The following is a 10322-nucleotide window of genomic DNA, read 5'->3' on the forward strand; positions in this document are numbered from 1 at the left end:
GGGGGCGGTTGCACAGTCCGGCCTTGTGGATCGCCTTCAGACAGTTCATGTACCAGGTTTTTTTGTCCGCTTTGTTTATTGTCAGCTTTTCTGAGTGTGCTATAGCCAGCAGGGGGCCGGTGAGCTCCCCCAGGCCTGGGCTCAGGAAGACTTCAGGGAAGGGGTCTGCAGGGTCCGGTCTGGCCTTTCTTTTACCATAGTCCATGAGGAGGCTCCTCTCTTTCCCCGAAAGCTTCTGGCGCCACAGCTCCAGGAGCCTCCCCGCCACCCGGACAGAGTGCAGGCCCAGAAGAGAGCCCAGGGCCCGGGCATCACGCAGCGCCGGCCCCACTGCATCCACCAGCTGCTGCAGGCACAGGGTCTTGGTTTTGAGCAGCGCCACCGTCAGGCCGGGGGTGACGCTACTGCTGATGTCCAGCTTGGCCCTGTGAATCAATGGTTCTCTCAACAACCAGTACAGAGAGTCAGACTTTGGGCACCTTTTACAGTTAAAAAGGGCCCAAGACTTAAAAACACCCTGATAAAACGGAGGCAGCCCACTTAATTTTAAAAGTTTAGAATCAATTAAAAACAGAGCAGCATCCAGCCCCAGGAAATCTGCACGTCTGAGAATGCAGCTGGCCACATCTCTCCACACTAGATCAGCCGGACCTGTCAGATATTTTTGTAAGAACTGTAGTCTGAAGGTGGCTGTCCGGCTGGCCAGGTGGACGAGGCCCTGTCCCCCCTCCTCCCTGGTTAAAAACAGTACCCCTTGTGGCACCCAGTGTAGACCATCCCAAAAAAAATCTACCATTTTCTTTTGTAGCTGGGCTAGCAAGCCTGAAGGGGGGTCTACACAGGTTAAACGGTGCCACAGTTGGGATGCTACAAGGTTGTTTAAAACCAATACTCTACCTTTAAAAGACATTTGAGGGAGCAGCCATTTCCACTTGGAAAGTTTCCCCTCAATTTTTTCTGTGACACTCTCCCAGTTCTTCTGGACTATGTGTTCTTTCCCAAGGAAAACCCCCAGGTACCTAAAGCCATCTGTTCTCCAGGCCAAGCTCTGGGGAAGAACTGGGAGACCGTCACGCCACTCACCGACAGCGAGGGCTTCACTTTTTATCCAATTCACCCTCGCTGCCGATGTTACGCTAAAACGTTTTATAATGTTGGCTAAAATATCTGCATCCCTCTGGTCTTTAATAAAAACAACAATGTCATCGGCATAAGCACTTAAAACAATGTTGCTATTAAAACCAGGTAAAACCAAGCCCTGTGAGTGGTAGCGTATATTGTTAAGGAGGGGTTCCAGGGAGAGTGTGTAAAGCATGCCGGACAGAGCACAGCCCTGCCTGACGCCTCTACACACCCTGAAAGGAGCACACAGGCCGCCGTTAAACTTCAGCACACTCTCAACCCCACTGTACAACACTTTGATCTTGGCTATGAACCCAGCGCTGAACCCAAACTTCTCCATAACTTTCCAGAGGAAGTTGTGTTCAACGCGGTCAAATGCCTTTTCCTGGTCTAGAGAAATCAGACCAGTGTTACAGCCCGATGAGCTGGAGACATCCAAAACATCACGAATGAGGTGGACATTGTCCACCATGGACCTGCCGGGCACACAGTAGGTCTGGTCCCGGTGGATGACCTGCTCCATAGCCTTCCCCAGCCTGGAGGCAAAGAGTTTGGACAGAAGCTTGTAATCCACACACAGCAAAGACACAGGGCGCCAGTTTTTGATGTCCTGCAGGTTACCTTTTTTTGGGAGCAAGGTGATTACGGCTCTCCTGCAGGACATGGGCATTGAGCCAGAGGCCAGACTTTCATTAAAAACATCTAAAAGATCTTTTGCAAAGATGTCCCAGAAGGCTTTATAAAATTCTACACTCAGGCCGTCTATGCCGGGAGCCCGCCGCCCTTGCATGCCCTGCAGAGCGGCCTTCAGTTCCTGCATCTGTAACGGCCCGTTGAGCTGTGAGTTTGTCTCCTCAGAGACCTGAGGCAGTCCATGACAGAACTCCTCCATCAGAGCTTCCTCCTCCTCATATTCACTTGAATAGAGTGCTGAGTAGAAACTCACAGCTCGCCTTCTTATCTGGCTTGGCTCTGTCAATGTTTGCCCTGTGTCTGCTAAAAGTGAGTGGATTACCCTCCCCTGCCCACTCCTCTTCTCACCCTTCCTCTGTCTAAAAACATCCCAGAAATAAATAAGAACCTCTTTAAAATGTTTATCAAATGTTAAGACTGAATTAAAATGCCAATAAGCACTTTGAGGTAAAATGTTTTGAATAAAAACATTACACAAGAGTAAAGAATGGTCAGTAAAACCAGCAGGAACAATACTGCACATTTTAAAAATATTAAAATGATGCTTAAAACAATAAATACGGTCTAGTCTAGCTGAGGAGATCCTACTCTCTCTGAGGTGGGACCATGTGTACTGTCGGCAGTCTGCATGCATCCTTCTCCACACGTCCACCAGGCCATGAGAATAGACCAGCTGCCTCAGAACATGTTGGGAAACTGGATGCGGCTCTGCATGGTTGCGATCTAAAGATGCATTTTCTGTACAGTTAAAATCCCCACCCAAGAATAAAAAATCCTCCGAGGCACAGCCATTTAAAACATGGTTAACTTTTTGTAAAAACAGCTTCCTCTCTGCACCGATTGTTGGAGCATACACATTGATAAAAACTGCAGTAAAAAGGTCAAACCGTGCTTTAATTAAAAGCAACCTCCCCTCGATAAAATGCTCGACCTCCAGTGAAACCGGAGTGAAAGACTTGGAGAGGAGAAAGCCAACTCCTCCACTAAGAGAAGTGTTGTGACTTAAAATGACTTCCCCCTCCCACTCTCTCCTCCAGTCTGCCTCATTGGTGCTATCACTATGTGTCTCCTGGAAATAAAAAACATCAATATGTTTCATTTTGGCCGTTTCATATATAGCTGCTCTTTTTTTTGACTCTCTGGCTCCATTTATATTCAAACTTCCCACTCTAAAATTATCCATAAGTGAGAAATTAAGAACAAAAATAAAAATCAATAAATTAATTAAAACACACATTGGAGCTCTTCCCGTCATCATTGTTCAGTTGTTTTCTAACTTTAGACACAAGTTTTTTTAATCTAAAAACCTCCTTGTTAGTGATGCCAGACTCCTCCTTTTGGCTCATGTGGAGTCTGGCCGAGGTATAAAACAAACTTAAAACTGGGAAATGCTCTTCAACTTTAACACCTTTAGCATTTTTGGTTTTTGCTAAAAACGACTGAATCATTTCTGCAGAGTAAAGTTTTTTCTGTTGACTGTTACTTATTTTAAATCCAGATATATCACTGCTATCAGAGACACAGTCATCACTTTCACTTTCCTCTGTCTGTCCCTGTCCCCCTACTGTCTGTCTGTCCTCCTTCTCCTCCACTTTGCTATTCTTTGCCTCATACTTTGTGCCTCTAGTTTTCCTTCTGCGTTTAGAAGCAGATTTGACCCTCACTGCCTCCTCTTCCTCCTCCTCCATCTCAGCCTCTTCCACCTGTTCCCCCCATGTAAGTTTACTGTTCCCCCCACCTGCCTCCTCTGCTTGTGTTTCATCTTCCTCCTCTGACATACCCTCCTGCGTTTCACTGACCCCACTTGCTTTATTTATCTGTACTTCACTCACACTTTTTCCAGCTGTTTCTTCCCCCTTTTCTTCACCCACCTCACTTTCCACCACATCACCCAAAACCTCTCCTTCACTTCCCTGATTGTTTTCACCCACACCGTGCACATCATTCATACTCACCACCCCGTGCTCCAGGTCAGACACAGCAGCAGCGCGGCGCGCTCCGCGGTGCCGCTATCGGCCGCTCAGATGCCGCGGGGCAGGGGCCTCCCGCCGCTCCGCTGCAACCGGGCGGAGCAGCGGAAAGCCCCGCCACAGGGCCGGGCGTCACCCCACGGCCAGGCGGAGCCGGATCCCCTTGTCTCGGACAGGCCTTCACGGTGTGTCCCTCCTCACCACAACCAAAACATTTCATAGCCGACGAGGTGGCAAATATCACGTAGTCATAATCATCTACTTGAACATGGAAGCGGAGGTTGAGGTTAAGTATCATAAACAGTTGTCTCCGGTGAGACACCACGTGTTTCAGCAGATCTACATCCAGACAGAATCTTTTTTATGGGGGACACCACCTTCCCATGTCTGGAGAGCTCTCTGCTAAGAAACTCGTCGGTTATGAACGGAGGGACATTGGACAGGATGACTCTGGTGGAAGGCTGTGTCAACGGAGCCACCTGTACAAACATTTGGTTCACCGTGATGCCCGTCTCAACGACTCGGTTCACCTTCTCCACCTGATCCAGGAAGATGACCACGGCGCTGTTCATCCGAGCGGCCGACCTCACGCTGCTGTGCCCGACCTTCTCCCCCACCGCAAGCCCAATCTCCTCCACTCAGACTTCACGTGTCCTCTGTAACAGTCAGAATATATTAGTAGTACCAAATAGCGCCACAAGGTGGTGTCTCTGTTTTGTTTAAGTGTGTGGGTGAGAAAGTCTATCTATGTCAATCCTCTTGAATGTCGATCACGAGAGGACTCTCCAAAAACTCTAGTGACGAGTTGGTGCAGGATAATAGCCTATTTTTACCTGCCATGTGTGATCAGGATATATAGTGCCGTGCTGACCTGGCTTTGTATGGTCCGTTTAGTAAAACAGAATAAAAGTGCCGTGTGGAAAATCCCCAACTTTGTCGTCTGTTTAACTGATGCTAACCAGCTATCCCGGGACTTATTGCCAACTAGCTACACCTCCTGTACCAGCAGCATTACAAGTGGCGCCCGAACATCGTTCTCTGGATCTCAACTTAACACCTTTACCAAAAGTACAGACCGGACCGGACATCATTCTACATTTTTCACCTTGAAAGTCGGTGCGAGTGGATTTTTGACTGTTTTTCCCGGACGTGTACCGTGCTATGTTTCAAGCTAACTTCTCCTGGAGCTACACTAACCGTGACCGTGCACGTTTGGATTGTTGAAGTACGCCACGTTTCTACGGCTTCGGATATATGTTTTTGCTTCATCATAAAAGCATTGAAGGATTTTACAAGTCTGCTTGACAAAGTCCATGTTCAAGCAGCATTAAAAGGCCATCCATAACTTGTCCATAAGTGGGATTGGATGCCTCCAAGCTTCATTATGCCTCTGAATATGGAACTTTTTCACTCTTAAGTGAATTGACCGAATTTACTGGACTGAGTAAGTAGAGGACTCTGACTGGATAACTGAAAATTCATGTTTTTTTTGTACATCTATATGTTATAGCTAACATTATTCTCGCTGACTTATGAGTAGGACAGTAATCTTACTTTATTTTCACCAGTGAATATTGAGCTTTACAGTAAAACGACCTGTCATCGCTATAATTTATTTTGGGGGGTATTCTATGTTTTGCTGCATTTTCAAAACTATAGATGCAGTTTAAATGTAGTTTGTGAGAGCTGATATGTTTCCACTGTAGTCAGTGAGACATTAATTTGCTTCTGCTCTTAAACCACAGCACACATTTTGACGAGTAATATTGATTTGAAAACTGAGGCATGATGGCATCCCACCCAGACATACAAGCTGAAGATTCTGACCATGACTCTTACATAGGCATTGACTCTTTTGTAAGATACACTCTTCCTTGTCGCACAACTTCAGGCCTGGAAGAACAGGTAGAGGACCTACAAACAGAGGTTGAGAGACTCAGGGAATGTCTGCAAGACTCCTTAAAGTTACAACGCAATGTGCTTGAACACTGGGAGCAGTCTAGGAAAAAAGACTATGATATTCCTGCGGCCCAATATTCAAGCCCTCTATCCAAGGCCACCTCAACCCCATACACGCCTGCTGTTACCATCCCAGAGCCAACACTCCTGGATTCAAAACCCTATTCTGGAGCTCAAGCTGGTCATTCAGACTTTTCCCTTCCGACACATTCACTCGAACTCAGCCACACATCCAGGATGATTGCTGCTGCATTGCATCATGCTAAGCTAGAGCCCCCTGTGTTTGCTGGTGATAATAAAGTGCACCCTGAAGACTGGTTACATCAAGTCAACACTTACAGATCTTCATTGAACCTGACTGATGTACAAATATTAAACGAACTGCCACATTTCCTTGCTAGAGAGCCCAGCAAATGGTTCAAGGCACTCAGTTCATACGTCGTCACATGGTCTCAATTCTGCCAGCTCTTCAGAACTGTTTTTCTGCCATCTGACAACCAGGAACGTGTCCTGAGAGGCATTCTTGACCGTGTTCAAGCACTTGATGAGCCCCTTCCGACATTTGTGGCTCATATGTTGAGTGAGTTTAACAAATTGAAGAGCCCACCCCCTGAACAAGAACAGATTGAACTGATATGCAAACATTCTCTCGAAAAATATAGAGTAGCACTGTATGGCATGCCTGTCTTTTCAGTAATGGACTTGTTGCTCCGAGCTCATGAGGTGCATGCAGTCCTTGGACCGAGAGGCAACCAACCTCCTACCCAGTTCAGGAGAAACCAGACCAATGAGCCCTACTGCTTCAAATGCTCTCGGCCTGGGTTTACGTCTCGTACTTGCCCGAGCTGCAACGCTGAATCACATATGCCAGCACCCCCCACTAGATCTCAGGTCAGTCCCGAGCCCACCCCCCTAATAAATCTGACCCCAGACAGAGGTGAGCGAAGACCTAATTCAGGAGGCACGTCAGCAGACTCCCTACTGCCGACCAGACAGCCGGGAAACTTCAGGGGAGGGAGGACATTTCAACGAGGCAATCCTCCCTCCAGACGCTAATTGAGCCTCAACCACTGACCACACCCCCACAAGAGAAACATGTTCTAGGCCATGTCGAGGACACTGATTCTCAGGCTCCCTGGAACACACCGCTGAGGACAAAAATAAACTTTAATTCTGTGTCTGTGGAGGCCACCTTGGACACAGGAGCTACCCTTTCAGCTGTACGAGCAAACTTCGTCAGAGTGGATAATGCCTATCCAACCAAAACACGCCAGTGGGTGGGTCCACCTGTAAGCCTTGCAGACAACGCTCCCTGCACCCCTGATGGTGTCACTTGGCTATCCATCGGCTTCATGAACAAGCGCTTCTACCAGCGTTTTGCCATAATCCATAACCTGTCAACCCCTTTCATTCTAGGAATGGATTTTATGATCAGAGCCTCGATTACCATCCACATCCCCTCCAGAACTGTATTTATGGATGAAATTCCTTGTCCTGTTGATGAGGTTGTGGACTATACAGTTGAACCACTGATTGAAAAAGACACTATTATGACCTTGGACACCCTACAATCTTCACTGGTGACAAAAATAGATGAGGCGAACCTTGAGGAACAAAAGAAAGAGGCCATGTTCAGTCTTCTTACCCAGTTTGGTGACATGTTTGATGGTAATCTTGGACACACTTCCCTGACGGAACACACAATTGATACAGGTCAGGAAAAGCCAATAACTCTCCCTCCCTACCGCAGCTCTCCTGCGAAGAAAATACTTATAGAAGAACAGGTAGAGCAGATGTTGAAAGACGGAATCATTGAGCAGTCTACCAGCCCCTGGGCTGCCCCAGTTGTGATCGTTAACAGACCTGACAGGGACCCAAGATTCTGTGTGGACTATAGAGGTTTGAACCAGGTCACACAAAAAGACTCTTACCCCCTGCCTCGTATTGACGAGTCGCTTGATTTTCTGGCAAGAGGGCAGTTCATCACAACACTGGATTTGGCTCGTGGATATTGGCAGGTGGCAGTTGCAGAGGAATCCAGATCAAAAACAGCCTTCATATCACACTGTGGCCTTTTTCAGTTTCGTGTCCTCCCCTTTGGTCTCTGCAACGCACCAGCCACATTTCAAAGACTAGTGAACAGTGTACTTGCTGGTCTCATCTACAAGACATGTGCAGTGTATCTCGATGATACTGTTATTGCTTCTCCCACCTTCGAAGAGCACCTGACTGATCTCGAGGAAGTGCTCAAAAGACTCAAAGCCGCTGGTCTGTCTCTGAAACTAAAGTAATGTCAGTTCTGTCTGAGTGAGCTGACCTTCCTAGGCTACCGCATCACGCCCTCAGGCATAAAACCCGATATGGAAAAAATCAAAGCAGTAATGGACTTTGAGAATCCATCCACTGTGAAACAAGTCAGACAATTCCTCGGACTGACGGGATACTATCGTCGTTTTGTTCAGGATTATGCACGCCATGCTGAGCCTCTTCATGCGCTCACAAGGAAGGACACAACTTTTCACTGGAATGATAAATGTCAGGAATCCATGGACATTCTGAAAAAATCTGTTACATCAGCACCTGTCTTACGGTTTCCTGATTTCACTTGTCCATTTTTCATTCATGCTGATGCTTGCAACCTTGGCCTGGGTGCAGCCCTGATGCAGAAAGACGAAGAAGGTCGTGAGGTTGTTGTGGCTTATGCAAGTCGCTCCCTGCACAAAGCTGAAAAGCCCTACTCTACACCGGAGAAAGAGTGTTTAGCTGTGATTTGGGCTCTTGAACATTTCAGGCCTTATGTGGAGGGCCTCCACGTGACTATCTTCACAGACCACAGCAGCCTCCGGTGGTTAATGTCCCGGCCTAACCCCTCTGGCCGCCTTGCACGGTGGTCCTTAAGACTTCAAGATTTTGACTTCACTATTGTGCACAAGCCTGGTACACATAACAATGTGCCAGATGCATTGTCTCGCAACCCCTTACCCCATTCCGACAATGCCCCCACAGATATCCTACCAGACTACGCTGTCATTGGCAGTCTGGATCTTCGCAACCTGCCACCTGTGTTGTTGCTTTCGGATCGTTCTCATGTAAAGCACCTACAGCTGAATGACCCAGTAACAGGTCAACTTCTCCAAGGTCTTGAAAAAGACGGTCATGTGGACACAGATGAAAGTGGCCCTCATCAGTATGTCGTTTATGACGGCCTGCTGTACTACAAAGACCCAAAATCAAAATGTGGTTTGCATCCAGTAAAGGACCTGAAACTCTATGCCCCCACATCGAGCCGTGGCACCTTGCTCAATTATTACCACGACCACCCCACTGCTGGTCATCTTGGTGTTTCAAAGACTCTTGCAAGGCTGCGTTTCAGATTTTTCTGGCCAAAAATGGCTGCAGATGTGAAGCGATATGTCACCTCCTGTTCAGTGTGTCAGCTCACCAAGCCGTGTCAGAGAAAACCGGCTGGTCTCATGGTTCCCATCTTGCCTCAGAAGCCCTGGGAGTACACAGGAGTTGATTTTGTTGGACCGTTGCCCCGCACTGCATCCGGAAATGCTTACTTGCTAGTCTTTGTTGACTATTTTTCCAAATGGATTGAGGTGTGTGCAGTCAGAGAAGCAACAGCGCAAGTAGCAGCCTCAAAGTTTGTCAGCGAGGTGTTTTCCAGGCATGGTGCCCCGACTTACCTTATCTCTGACAGAGGTACGTCTTTTGTGAGTAGGTTGTTTGAGCATGTTGTTTCAACCCTTGGGACTGTGCACAGGCTCACCACAGCGTACCACCCTCAAACGAATGCCACGGAACGTGTTAATCGAACTGTAAAAACTGCTATACGAGCTTATGTTGGTGACAAGCACACATCATGGGACAAGTTTCTTCCCCAGATCTGCTTTGCACTCCGTACAGCCCCCCACGAGAGCACTGGACTCAGCCCTTCAATGATGCTGTATGGTCGAGAGCTGGACACACCACTCGACCTCATAACACAACCATCCTGTGACGGTGTGGATGAGCCCAGCATCCTCTACCCGGAGACTCTCAGAGCCTCCATCAAGGAAGCACATGACCATGCCAGAGCAGCTCTTGACCACAGTCATAACAGACAAAAACATTACTATGACTTGAGACGTCGTCAGGCTACCTTTGCTGTGGGTGACCTTGTTAGAGTGAAATCCCACCCCAGGTCTGACGCACAGTCTAACTTTACGGCTAAACTTGCACCCCTGTTCACAGGCCCACTACGTGTTAGTCAGAAGCTGGGTGAGGTAAACTACAGACTGTCTAACCTGGACACTGGTACTGATGCTGGTGTCTTTCATGTAGTGAACTTGCAACCTTTCCACACGTGGGACTCTTCTTCCTCCAACAGGCGTGATGTTCCGGTGACTGAGGAGCAGCATGACCCTGAGGCCTTGGACAATGATTTGCCTCACGCCCAGACTGACATTGAAGCTGACCTCACTGCTGCAGACATGTACTATGACACGCCTGATGACACTGACCCTGTGTCTGACTCTGAGAACCGTGACACTGTAGTTGCGTCTGACCCTGACCCTGACTGTACTGGACGATACA

At 47.9% G+C, this 10322-nt stretch overlaps 1 non-coding gene across 1 annotated transcript in view; it reads right to left on the minus strand.

Annotated features, from left to right (window-relative positions):
• The window catches only part of LOC109999072 (uncharacterized), a 17245-nt gene that overhangs the window by 4468 nt on the left and 2455 nt on the right, over window positions 1–10322 (minus strand). The window lies entirely within an intron of this gene.

Source organism: Labrus bergylta, chromosome 22 (assembly GCF_963930695.1).
Source record: "Labrus bergylta chromosome 22, fLabBer1.1, whole genome shotgun sequence".
Classification (NCBI taxonomy): Eukaryota; Metazoa; Chordata; class Actinopteri; order Labriformes; family Labridae; genus Labrus; species Labrus bergylta.